This window comes from Diabrotica undecimpunctata, chromosome 10, assembly GCF_040954645.1.
Source record: "Diabrotica undecimpunctata isolate CICGRU chromosome 10, icDiaUnde3, whole genome shotgun sequence".
In the NCBI taxonomy this organism is placed as follows: Eukaryota; Metazoa; Arthropoda; class Insecta; order Coleoptera; family Chrysomelidae; genus Diabrotica; species Diabrotica undecimpunctata.
This window is the reverse complement of record NC_092812.1, coordinates 62,977,020-62,991,028: the sequence shown is the minus strand read 5'-3', so window position 1 is coordinate 62,991,028 and position 14,009 is coordinate 62,977,020.

Below are 14,009 nucleotides of genomic sequence, written 5' to 3'. Positions count from 1 at the left end.
TTAACGAAAATAGGCAAGCTGGGGTGAAAATTCGCCCGTCTGATATTGTTTGAAGCGTTAAAGAGTTTGGAAGGTTAAACAAGAAGCTGCTCCTTCGAACCAGAGCCATTCCACGATGCGAGCCGCATCGTGGAAAATGTTCAAAAAGCAAAGGAACTTGTCCAGCCTACTGGAAAAAGGTTTAAAACCAAAGTCAAGGAAAAAGTTTTGAAATTTTCCACTGGCTGCGATAAAATACTATTAGAGTTTCAGATAACTAAACGAAGAGTAATAACAGGTATTTTTACTGGACACTAATCAGGTATCATCTCTGTAAAATGGGCAAAAAGGAGCATATTGATTCTATTAAAATGCAGTGCAAACAGCCGAACATATGGTTTCGCCATAATAAATGGAACAGGAATATACCTAACCTGATCAGAAAACAAACGTAGATCCACGGTATACACAAATTGCAAAGAAACCAAACGACCTCTTTAAAATATACAATCTACAATATATTTTCCAAGTTAAACCATGTTCAATCTTGCTGCGTTATGATTGCTTTGGAGTCACGTTCAAGACTTGTTCTTGTTCAGGAGCTCACTTCGTATTACTAGTACTAGTATGATGAGTAAATAAATATATCGTTTATAATGCAGTTAAACATATACACATATGTCCAAAAGTTTGGAATATTGGAATATTTTGTCTTTTTATTGATTTTTATATATAAACTGTTCTGAATAGTTAAACATCATTTTGTTTCAATTCTCAACAATACTAAATAAATCTCAAAACCAGATAAACGGTATGCAAAAAAAATATTTATTCTCTTGGAGTGAAAAACTTACAATGTAGAACTTGCATTTAAAAATAAATTAGTATAGAAAAAAATAATTTTTAATAAAACTAATAATTAGTATTTCCTCCATTGGCCTGTGTGCATGCCTGTAGGCGATTTGGCATGCTGTCGATTAACTGGTCGAGCTGGGCTTGCCGAATTATTTCCCATTCTTCACGAGCAGCATCTTTAAGTTCTCGAAGTGTAATAGGGGGATTTTTTCGCTTCTTGATGCATGTTTTGAGAATGTCCCAAGCATGTTCAATAACGTTCATGTCAGGGGAATTCGAGGGTTACTGTAATGTAGATATTCCTTCTTCTTCCAGAGAATTTTGTGCTGCTGCTGTTCGATAAGGAGGTGCGTTGTCATGCATAAACACAAATTCATCACCTACCGCCCCTCGGAATAGACGTAGGATTTAAAACTTGCTCGATGTACACAGCACCAGTGACTCTTCTCTGCAGAACCAGCAGTGGCGTCCGTGTACTCTCCGTACACTCATAATACCACCCCAAACCATAATACTTCCACCTTCAACTGGGAGCGGTTGGGCTGTTTCTAGTCGGGCTTGTCGTCCTGGGGCCCTCCAAACCAGTGTTCTTCGCGAACCAGATACCAAGCCAATTTTTGACTCATCAGAGAACATCACATTATTCCAGTTAGGACCATGATACACTATTTCTCTAGCCCATATATAATATATAACAAGCGAGTCTTCTACAGCTGGCGCCGCTTCTCGCATCCTAATTTCTAGCATTTTCTGTCGAAGCAATCTTCAGTTGTTAGATCTCTGGCGGTTATTGCATCGTCGACATCGTCTCTCCAGGATCGTCTTGGTCTACCTCGTTTTCTTCTAGTTGGCGGAGTCCATTCTTCTATTTTTTTTGCCATCTATTTTCAGGCATTCTCTGAAGGTGTCCATACCAGTTAAGTCTTTTGGCTTCGATTGTGTCTATTATGTCTAGATCGATTTCCATTTCTCTCCGAATATCTTCGTTTCTCACCCTATCAAGTTTAGTGAGCTGGTAACATCGTCTCCAGTAGTTCATTTCCATGGCCTTAATTTTTGATTTGTTTCTTTGGTTTATTTCCCAGAATTCGGCGCCGTACAGCCGAATACTTTCTATTATTGTTTTATAAATTCTTCTTTTATTTTCTTTTGTTATTTTTTTATTCCATAATAGTCCGTGTAGCTGTCTGGTGGCTGATCTTACTTGGCCAATCCTGGAGTGTATTTTTTCGCTACTTCCTGCTTTTGATGTTATTTGGACTCCCAAGTATTTAAAATTGTCTTTTGGTTTTATAGTTCCCGTTTCGATTTGTAGGCTTTCTGGTTTTTCTCCTACAACTAAGTACTCAGTTTTTTGTATATTAATTGTGAGGCCCCATTTGGTATACTCATCTTCCAGTTTTCTAAGCATGTAGCCTACATCACTCTGGTCTTCAGCTAGAATGGCTTGGTCGTCAGCGAAGTGTATCGTGTACAATCTATCATCTCCGATTGGGATGCCCATATTGCAGCACTTTAATCTAAACACACAGAGAGTGCCTCATTTAGATATATTTTAAAGAGTGTAGGTGCTATGCAGCAGCCTTGCTTTAGGCCCTTACTAATAGAAATTTTTCTAGTTAATATATTTCCAGTTTTAATGTTTGCCGTCATATTTTTGTAGAGCTGTTGTACTGCTTGTATATTTTTTTTGCTTATTCCTTGTTTTTCCATTGCTACCCAAAGCATTGAAAGTGGTACACTATCGTATGCCTTTGTCAGATCTATAAAGACTATATGAGTTGAAAGGTTGTGGGCTAATTTTTTCTCGATAACTTGCTTTAGAGAGAATATACTGTCCATACAGGATCTGCCTGCACGAAAGCCATTCTGTTCTTCAACATCTGTCATCTCTTTTTCAATTTTGTTTTTTATTATTTTTCCATACAGTCTTGGGAGTGGATTTATGACAATTAGCTCCCTGTAGTTTGAACAATTCTTTCTATCTCCTTTTTTGTAGATGTTGTTAATATATGCTTTTGTCCACTCCGGTGGTAAGTCGTGTCCATTATAGAATAAGGTGAGACCTACGCCATGACTTCCGATTTTTTAGAGTTTGTATTGCATTCTCGACTTCCTGTACTGTTATTTCATCGTCTTCACTGAATTCCAGTTCATATGTTGTTGTACTGATGTTCGTGAATTGAGGTCTTGTTTCAGTCAAAAGTTGTGAGTAGTGTTCGATCCAAGATCTTTCTTCTATTAAATCTATTCTACTCGTTTCTTTTCTTTTTGTTCTCAGATTTTTTACCGTTTTCCATGCTTCTCTTGATCTTGTTGACCCTATATATTTGTTGAGTTCTTCGCATTTACTTTCCTTACTCTACTCTAGCCCATTGCAACCTTACTATTTTGCGTTGGTAGGTTAGTTTGGGAACACGTAGCGGTCAACGATACAAATTTACCGTATTTAGTCTGCGTGTGATTGTTTGCCGTAAAATATTCAGTTCTTGAAGCCTAGAAATTTCTCTGGATATACCACTTGTAGATTCCAGACGATTTCTACGAGCTATCAATGTTATTTGCTGGTCTTGTGCTGCTGTTGTACATCGACTTCTACCACTTTTGGGACGATCCTTGACATCATTTGTACCTTGGAATTTTTTTTAATTTTCGATACAGCACTCTGAGTATCATCAACAATATTCGTGATATAACTTTGACTAAAGCCCTGTTGTAACAAAGCAGTTACTCTGTTAAAATGAGATATCACATTTCTAGGCATTTCTAAACGCTCAATTCAAATTTAAACAAAGACTTAAATAATGTGTAAATACGCTAATCAGTTGAATGTGACCAAAATCATACAAAAACGATTCAAATTTTTTATCATTTTCATTTAAACACGCTATAGAATGAATATCAACAACAGTTTTAAAACCACCATAGGCGTAGGTATTTTATTTGTAGGTATTCCAAACTTTTGGACATGTGTGTATGTAGAACTTCGGTTAAGTCTGCGCTCATTTATTGTTTGAAAAATTCATAGAAGAATCTCAAAAAATCTGAGAATCATAGATTTACTGTGAGGAAGAGATACTGAAACCCCAATTGATATACTAAAGGTATCAACATACTCATTTCTAGACTAAATTTTAATAAAAGAGACTGGAAAGCTAGTGGGTGGCATTTAACGACTGGAAGTTCAATAAAGTTATAATCAAGCAGATCATTTTCCTTATTGTTTTTATATCTACATATGTACTTCTTATGAAAAATATATCAAAAAGGGAAGTGTATTATAATCACCTCAAGAGATAGTTCTGCTTACACCGATTTTTATGGTTGACTGATATCGCGTTAATAATTGAAACGAAATTGACCTGATCGATACAATTCAATTCACGCCAATTAATAACTTCCGCTGAGGTGTCACGCATTTAAGTATTATAAACTTATAAACCCATTAGATTAAATATACAATGTGAACAAGATTTTACGCAATTACGAAGAAAGCCTTTTATATAAAACCCATTTGCAGATAACCACTAGAATATGCATTTTATTAGTATATACCTTTCCTCTGACTATTATTTAGAACACGACACTTGTCTACTCAAAAGTGCATACTTAAATCATTTGAGAGCGTTTCTACAGTTTTTAGCATCTGATCTAAGTGATTTTAAGTGGAAGCCATTAATTTCAAATCATCCATATACAACACATGAGCTGTGGCTTTGCCACAACAGTATCGTTATTTTTAATGCTAAAACCCAAGTCGGTGGAGTTCAGTAGCTAAGATACTTTGTACATCGTTAGATAGAACCAAAGTGTACTCAACGTAGTCAATGAAAGCAGTAAAAAGATTCCTTTTTTGGTGTATGCCTGGTTAGAAATGACTAAGTCGGTTATAAGTTCTTCTTGGCAACACATGGAATCTTCAGCGCATCTATTCTGTTAAGGCTCTAGAATATTTAGAGCGCAGTGTTGGTGGATACGCTGGGCTATATAGAATGTGACCAATTTACGCAAAGTAGGAACACAGTAATTGAGCATTACTGGGCTGGATCTTAGATGTTCTTTTGATCCTTCAGGATTAAATCAGTTACTCTCCGAGTAAGAAATGGTAGTATTTAATGCGGATTAGAAATAACCCCATTAATTAATATTGATAAAAGCTCATAAACACTTAACAACTTCTGCTAGCAGTTTTGAACTCCGTTTAGTCCAAGAGATTTCCAGTTATAAATAATATTACTGTAGTGTTCATCGTGTCTTCAATCCATCCAGTATTGGTGTTATGAATAGCATGAGTTGAAAGTTGATATTCCTAAAAATCAAGAATTTCTTTTTGTCTTGGGTACGATTCATTTTCATTTTCTACAGTGGAATTAAGTTTCCTAAAAATACGCCTTCTCCGTAAGCTCACAAAGGATATTGTCGCCATTCTGTTGGTTACTAACTTGGTATCTCCTTAGGTGGTCTCAATAAATGGAGAGTTTTTATTTTGATATATCCAGACAATATTTTTTGTATTCCGTACAACCGATTACAAAACATAAATTTACAAAATAAGCACATATTTTAATTCGAAGACCGGGAACAAGCAGAAAAAACAGAAGAAGACCAAGAGCAAGATCGGGAGATAAAATAATCAAAGCTGGTGGAATATATTGGATCAGAAAAATGTTACAGGTTACAGTGCAATATTGGGAAATACCTAGAGGAAGAGTGTGGAAGTAGATCAGTACTGACATTTTGGATACGTTTTATTGTGTCGTGAGCTAAAGAATTATGTAATCATCTATTAGTATATATAAGTATTTTCCACCTAAGAAGACCGCTTTGCTGGTAACTGCTGGTAACTCTATATTACTATATAAACGGTGATATATTTTACATTATCTTTATGAATAACATTTTACTGCTCTGTTCTTTCAATCAGCATTGCTCAATAAGTTATCGTTTAGTTGTTTTAATATTTTATTGCAATAGTACTATACCCTGGCCGCTGAAAACATGGAATCCAAGGTCGCATGATCACTTAATGCAGGCATCGACAGGCGCTCGAAACTAGACCTTATGGGAAACTGTTTACACCGTCATTATTTGTGTTATGATACTATAACATAAATGTTTTATGTATCATGATTTGTGTTTCAGTTTCGCCGGCTGGTGAATTTTGTGAAAATGTTTAAAATTAATGTACATCAATAACCTCTAAAAAACGGTATAAATATATTATAGCAACATTGTTAGTTCGTTTTTGTTGAGCGGTGTAAACGTGGGAAAAGTGATAACATAGGAAGAGGAATATTTAAGAGTGCGTGCCATTCACATGATCATTCCATCTTTTCAGCGGCTCAACTATAGCACGGAATATGTATTTAAACAGCGAATTTATTACATGTTAATTTTTTTTTACTTTCTTCTGACGTATCGTATAATGTAGGTTTACCCAATAATCAAAGTTATGCCTTTACACGAACTTATTATTTGAAAAACAGGGAGTACCATGTGTCATAATAATTGTAATCTCCTTTATACACGCTTTAAAAATTTGTTTAGTAACGTATTTCTTAAATCCACACAATCATTGAAAAATGATTCATGCTATTTAAAAATATCTTTCTGTTATCGACAAAGTAGATCAAATTCAAACTTGTCATCATGTTATACTTCTGTTTATGTTTATCGTTAAAAATTAATTGATAGTCGTGAGTTGTATTTGTGTTATTTAATAATTTAGCAAAATACATAATCACATAAACGGTTTTTGCAATCACAATCAATGCAGTGTTTATGCTTGTTTAGCATTGGCTGTTAAATAATTTGTGTTCGATTGTTTCGCCTGTTGTACAACCCTCGTCCTTTTTAGGGTGTAGTAGTTGTATATAAGTACCTATTTTTTTATAGTAGTGTAGTGAAGCGGTACTTTAAAGTAAAATGATTAATTTGAAATAAAATAAAATACAGTCGAAACGTAGAGTATTATCTCCAGAAGAACGGCGTTTAGTTCTGAAAGTCGGAAGTTATTCCAATTTGGAAAAAAATAATATGGGTCCATTGACATCTGTTATGGCAGTTTAGAAACGCACATGTGATGCTTGCGGTATCTCAGAAAAGACATTCCATAAAGTAAGCAAGAGAAATCGTCGACATTCAAAAAATTCAGATTTGCACCAGGCAATTAAAAATATTATATATAATATGTATAAAGCCAAAGAACATGTAACAATTAGTGCTGTGTCACAAAAAATAAAAGACAAGAAACTGTGTGATATTAGTTTAACAAGTTTGTGGAGAGTGCTGAAACATATAGGTTTTCGATAAAAAAAAGGCAAATAATAGACAAGTAGTGTGTGAACTCTCTAATGTTGTTTCAAAACGGTGGCATTTTTTAAGAAAATACATTAACAATGTAGATGAAATAATGAGGGTTTTATTCCTGACGCTAGTTTAATTTTTTCGTCCACAAGAATACAGGCGATTACCATGGAAATATGGATGCAAATATTTTTGAAGAATGGTTTGTAGAAAATTTGTTAAAAAATTGGAGCGACCATCCATAATAGTGTTGGATAATGCATCCTACCACTCAAGAGTAGAAGAGAGATTTCCTTCAAGCAGCTGGACAAAAGAAGAAATAAAGTTGTGGTTGACAGAAAAGAAAATTTTTCACATTGACATTTTTAAAAGTCGATTTACTTCAAAGGTGTGGAAAGCACAAAATTCAAAAGAAATTTGTTACTAACCAAATGGCTCTTAAATATGGCCATGAAGTTCTTCAACTTCCGCCCTACCATTGCCACTATAATGCAATTTAGTTAGTTTGGGGTATATACAAAAATTTTTATGATAAATATGCATCCAAAACAACAGATGACGCTAGGGTTCTTAGTTAATGGAAAGAATCGCTAGAACAAATAAAGGCAGAACAGTGCCAAATTTTATTAGACATACGAAAGACAATCGTTCAGTCTTTTCAAACCGAGCGAGTTATAGATGAGGTCCGGCCTCTAATTATTCGGATAGACAATTCAGATAGTGACGACTCTGATAGTGAAATATCAGACAGTGAATGGGACAAATCGTTTGCTACAAAGAAGTAACAAAAAAGTGTTTCGGGAATTCAATTTTATTTGCCTTTGATATTAATAGATGCCTTTAATAGTAAAATACAGTATTATTACTCAACATAAAATACAGGAAATTAAATATTTTTACTTTTCAAGCGATTGGAATTAAATATTAAGGCCCCACTGTTTGAGGCCCACTGATCATATCTTAATTGCATATCGGGCGTCATAGGGTAAAAGGACTTTATTAAAAATTTCAACTTTTAATGCTTATCTCTTAAGAGTAAAGCGGTTGAAAGGTGATGATAACCATAACAAACGCTAAAAAATATGATGACCTCTAAATTTTCATTGCTATCGGTTCAACGCACGTTATGTTTATAATATAGTAATTTATTAACGATTTTCATGTAACCAGATTAATTATTACATATTAGTTTAAAAGAATACAAGAGGTCGATTAAGCGATGAAATGCGCACTAAATAATCAGTTCTGATAAAAATAACTGATCATCAACAAAAACTATTTACCATATCGAGGTCAATAACATAGTCCGATAACAGCCAGATGTTTGTTATCGGCAGTACCTGTCAAGGAAAATAAATTTATAAGATTTAGGAGTCATAATGCACTTGAGGCCACAAAATGAGCCTGCTTAACAACGCAGAAAAAACTGAGAGCCCAAGACACTACTATAAAACGATTTTATGACCATTTTATACAATTTGTTATATGGAAAGCGTTTTAGAGTTTGTAAATAAACGTGATCATAACAAAATAAAATATTGATAATGTAGATATCATCACAATGGTTGTTTAACAGGATGAAAATATGTATATAGAAAATGTATGACAAGAGAGAAACATATAAAGGAAAACATGCAGATGTGGTAATAGAAACCAAAAAGAAATCAAACAGTAATAAACCTACTAAAAATAACCTATTTTTTTTTTTAGCCCTTTTTTCTATCCGAATTGTCGAATAAAGGCCTCTCCCATTTCTCGCCATTCATCCCTGTTGTGTGCTAGGCGTTTCCACATTGGTCCTGCGACTCTTTTGATATCGTCGCTCCAGCGCATTTGAGGTCTTCCTCTTGGTCTCTTCGCATCGTACGGTCGCCAGTTTCCGACTTCTTTGTTCCATCTACCATCTTCGAGACGTTCGTTGTGTCCAGCCCATTTCCATTTTAATTTAGCTGCTTGTTTCGCGGCCTCCTTTATTTTTGTTTTGTTCCGGATTGCTTCGTTCGTTTGCCGATCTATTAGTGAGATACCAAGCATCTGTCGTTCCATGGCTCGCTGAGTTTTTCGAATCTTGTCCATGTTCTTTTTTGTGAATGTCCAGGTTTGAGCTCCGTAAGTGAGAACGGGAAGGATACAAGAATCGAACACTTTGGTTCGAAGGTTTTGGGGTATCTTTTTGTCTTTCAGTATGTATGAGAGTTTTCCAAATGCGGCCCATCCCATTCTTACTCGTCTGCTTATTTCGGTAGTTTGGTTTTCTTTGTTTGCCTTGATATTCTGACCCAGATATATGTATTCTTCTACATGTTCCACTTTTGTTCCTTGGATGGTTATCGTCGGTTAATCATCTTTATTCGACATTAGCTTAGTTTTACTCAGATTCATTTTCAGTCCTTTTTTTATGGATTCCGTATGAAGCTCATCGATCATCGTCTTCAGTTCTTTCCAGTTGTCGGCTATTAGTACTACGTCATCTGCATATCTTAGATGGTTTAAATACTTTCCGTTTATCGACAGTCCCTTCGTTTCCCAATTTAGTGATTTAAAGATATCTTCAAGTGCGGCAGTAAATAGTTTTGGAGATATGGTGTCTCCCTGTCTTACTCCTCGGTTGATTTTTATTGGCCTCGTTTTCATTCCGTTATCCATCGTGACTACCATTTCAGCGTGTTGGTATATATTATGTATTAATATCCTATATCTAGAATCTATTCTGCTGTTGACCAGTGCTTCCTCAATAGCCCATAATTCTATGCTGTCAAAAGCTTTCTCGTAGTCTATAAATGCTAAACAGATTGGTAAATTGTATTCGTTAACTTTTTCTATTAGGACCTTTAGTGTGTGAAGATGGTCACATGTACTAAACCCTTTTCTAAATCCGGCTTGCTCTACTGGTTGATATACATCGAACTTTGTTGTCAATCTATTTGTAATTATTTTTGTGAATGTTTTATAAAGTTGTGATAGTAGTGATATTGGACGATAATTTTTCAGATCTGTATTGTCCCCTTTTTTGTGTATTAATATTGTGTTAGCAGTATTCCATTCCCTTGGTATATTTCCTTCAAATAGGCATTTATTAAAAAGTATTTTTAGGTACCTGATGACTTCTTCTCCTCCTTCTTTCAACATTTCTGCCAGAATTCCATCACTACCCGGTGCTTTATTTCTTTTCAATTCTTTAATTGCATTTTCTATTTCTACTTCGCTTATTTCGGGCATTACTTCAGAATTTACGTTTGTTATTTGTCTTTTCAGATTTTGCTTTGAAGAGTCGGGGGGATCGTTTCTTGAGCAGTATAACTCAGTATAGAAGTTTTCAACTATGTTTGATATCTGAGCTTTGCTTGTTTCTAGTTGGCCTTGTTGATTTTTCATAGTTATAATATTTTTCTTTCCTAATTTCGGTTTGGTATATTTCAGACTTTGATTTTTCTCTATCACTCTTTCTACATGTTCTTGTTGATGTTTTTTAATATCGTCTTTTATCTGTTTTCGTATGGCTCGATTAAGTTCTTTGTATTCTGTGGTATTTCTTTTGTTTAGTGATAGGAGCTCTTTTCGTTGTTTCAGCATATTCTTCGATTCTGCACTTATTTTGGATTTTTTGTTGTTATGGCGGGTTGCTACTTCTGAGCTAGCATTCAATAGTTCTTTTGTTATAACTGAGTTAATTTTATTAACGCTGAGTTGTTCTAGATTCAGTGCTTGGGCGGTTTTTAATTTGCTAGCATATATTTCTTTATCGACTTTTAGCTTTTCTGTGTCTATTTGTATCGTGTTATTAAAGTTAATTCTACGTTTGCTATACTTAATCCTTAGTTTAGCTCTAACCATTCTGTGATCACTACCCAGAGAGACATTATTTATTACTGTTACATCTTCTACGATACCTTTCTTGTTACACATGATGTAATCGATTTCGTTCCTTGTTTTTCCGTCTGGTGATAACCACGTCCACTTTCTTTGCGGTTTTTTCTTATAAAATGTGTTCATTACGAAATATTTGTTGCTATGTAGGAAGTTAACCAGGGTTTCTCCTCTCTCATTTCTAACACCATAGCCGAATTCACCAATATAGTTTTCGCTTTCTTCTAGTCGTTGTCCAATCTTAGCGTTGAAATCTCCTATTATAAGTGTGTAAGTGCTGTGATAGTTCGTGTTGGTTTCTATTATTTTCTCGTAGAACTCATCTATCTCTTCATCGGGGTGTGTTGAAGTTGGGGCGTACACTTGAATGATTTTTAGGGTGATTTTCTCGTTTATATTCATCACAATCATTGCAATTCTTTCTGAGATTCCCACATATTGTTCTATTTTATTAGCATGTTTCTTAGAAACCAGAAATCCTACGCCGTTTAGACTTTGTTCTTTGTGTCCTTTGTAATACAAGATGTTACCTGATTGCAATGTTATGCGCTCCTCACCTTTCCTTTTTACCTCTGCGAGACCAAGTATGTCCCACTTTAGGTCCTTTATTTCTTCTTCCAGCTCATAGATTTTTTTATCTCTGTTTAAGGACATTACATTGAGTGTTGCTATATTCAAGTTTGTTGTTTTTAGCGATTTCTTGCTTCCCCCAGATTCCATGAAGCTGTCCTTTTTTATAAAGGAGTGGGACTTGCCAATATTGTATGATCTACCCACCTGGGGACTTATTCCTATCGTTTTAGAATTCGCCATCATTTTGGGGAGGTTATTAGCCTTAAAACACCGCGCTGGCCAGACGTGTTGGTGAGTGTGTTTTCAGCCGTCCATTCTGGATCAGACGCTATTCGTAGCCGTCCACTCTGGATCAGACGCTACAGTTTGTGATCTTATACTATCCCTAAAATCAAGGGTTGCCAGCTCCGCCATCTTCGCCGTATCGAAAGTATGCTTCGTCGCCTTGGATGCCGTTCTGGACTTCATCCGTGACCCTGGACAAGGGACCCTTAGCAGGTGCTAGCTTCCCGGGTCAAGAAGCTCCTGGAATCTGCGGAGGGCAGGAATTGATTCACTTTCCCTGATAGGACTATCCAATAGAATCCAAGGGACTCCAAAGGAGTTCCTACCCGCTACCCCCAAAATAACCTATACCATGTGTAAAATTCCTTTCATGTTGAATTATTTTGCTATTCACTTCTAATTTGCATCGTATTATCGTATTGGATTTTTGGAGATTATCATACTGTTTAAATGATTAAATATATATTCTACACTTCATTTTTACTGTCTGAAAGAAATATGGCATGTCTCCAGATCATATTGACCGCCTGAAATCAATATGGCAATCTGTCGTTGTGCACCACAGTCACACTCAGCAGTAAGGGCTTTTCCCCATCTATGTAATCTGCCAGAACATCTACCGCTGCTTGTTCTTATTCTGTTCAGCATTATCCATTCAAACAAGCAATAGTGATTAACCCAGCCTGAGAGACTTGCACACCCCTTAAGAATGACATTTGGGTGATACAATTCATTGGAACGAGGAGGAGTAACTCCTGTAAACAGGAATCACTTTTCCCCCCTCCCCAATGCTCCAGACCATCCACTTCCACCGTGATAGCACTCTGATGCGCTATATCTGAGGCTCTCTTTTCAACAAAATGCTTATCATGTGGGAGTCCTGGGTACATTGACTAAATTCGTGTACCCCCTAACAAATAAATACTGGCATGAAGCTGGTCTACCTGGCCTTTCGGCATACAACCTTTAGCTAGCCGCTAACCCCTACGAGTCCGACACCATTTGAGGGTGGTGCGTTGCACGAAGCATCGCGTGGCTCCACCCTTCCCGTAGTACCTGTGTTGCAGTACGCACACCCGTCCGTTATCCCCCCGGGTCGGAAAGGTGAACGCAGGTTTAGGCTCGACCTCGCACGTAGACAGATAGTCGCCGAGGAACTCTCCTCTATCATTCTTAAGTCTCCCAAGGTGGGTACGTGCCGTAAACCCACGCTCTTAATGGGGAAATGGTGTATGAGGGGTTCAACCTCACCTTGGTTTTGTGGAATGAGAGTAGAGTGGTCCCGAGAGAGGCTTGTCTCGGATACTAGGAGTGTAGACCGGTGACCGTAACGCCGAAGCGCCCTGCGTGCGTTTCTACAAACCCGACACCTCGAACGACGGCTCTCCACCTCTCCATTCCTTCCCATTAGTCGCCTCTTACTAATATTTGCTGTTTGGGTCTTCTGTGCTTCCATCTATGGTATACTTAATATCTCTTACAGGATCCGGTTTGGGTGGTTTTCTAGCTCAGCGAAGTTTGTTCTGCTTTTTTCCTCCATAATATCCAGTACCCTCATTTGTTTTAGGTCTCTGAATTGAAAGCTTTCAGCGACGTATCTAGGCACGTTTGCAGCTTCCCTAAGGCAGTTGTGATGTGCTGCTTGAATTTTTTTTGTTGCTATGACTTGTGTCACCCCATATAAGAGATGCATATGTAATTATTGGTAGTATGATGCTCTTTACCAGTCTTAATTTGATTTTCATAGCTGATTTGCTTCTTCTTTCCGTGAATATTCTTATTGCGGCTCTGGCCGTTGCTGTTTTCTGAACTGTCGCGTTAACATGTACTGTGAATGTTAGACTTTGCTCTATTGTGACTCTTAGGTATTTAGCTTCATTTTGCCATTCGATGGGTCTGTTTTGCACTCTTAGCTGTTCTTCTAGGTTATCTCTTCTCTTTTTTTTAAGACAACCGCTTGGTTTTTTTTCTGGATTTATTGCTATTTTTCATTGGATACTTCATTCTTCCATCATATACAGTACCGTCTGTAGATTTCTTACAGCTATATTTACAGTGTTTTGCTGCGATTATAGTGTCGTCTGCATAAAGTCTGATTAGTGTTCCGGGTATTCTTGGAACATCTGATGTATATATGCTATAAA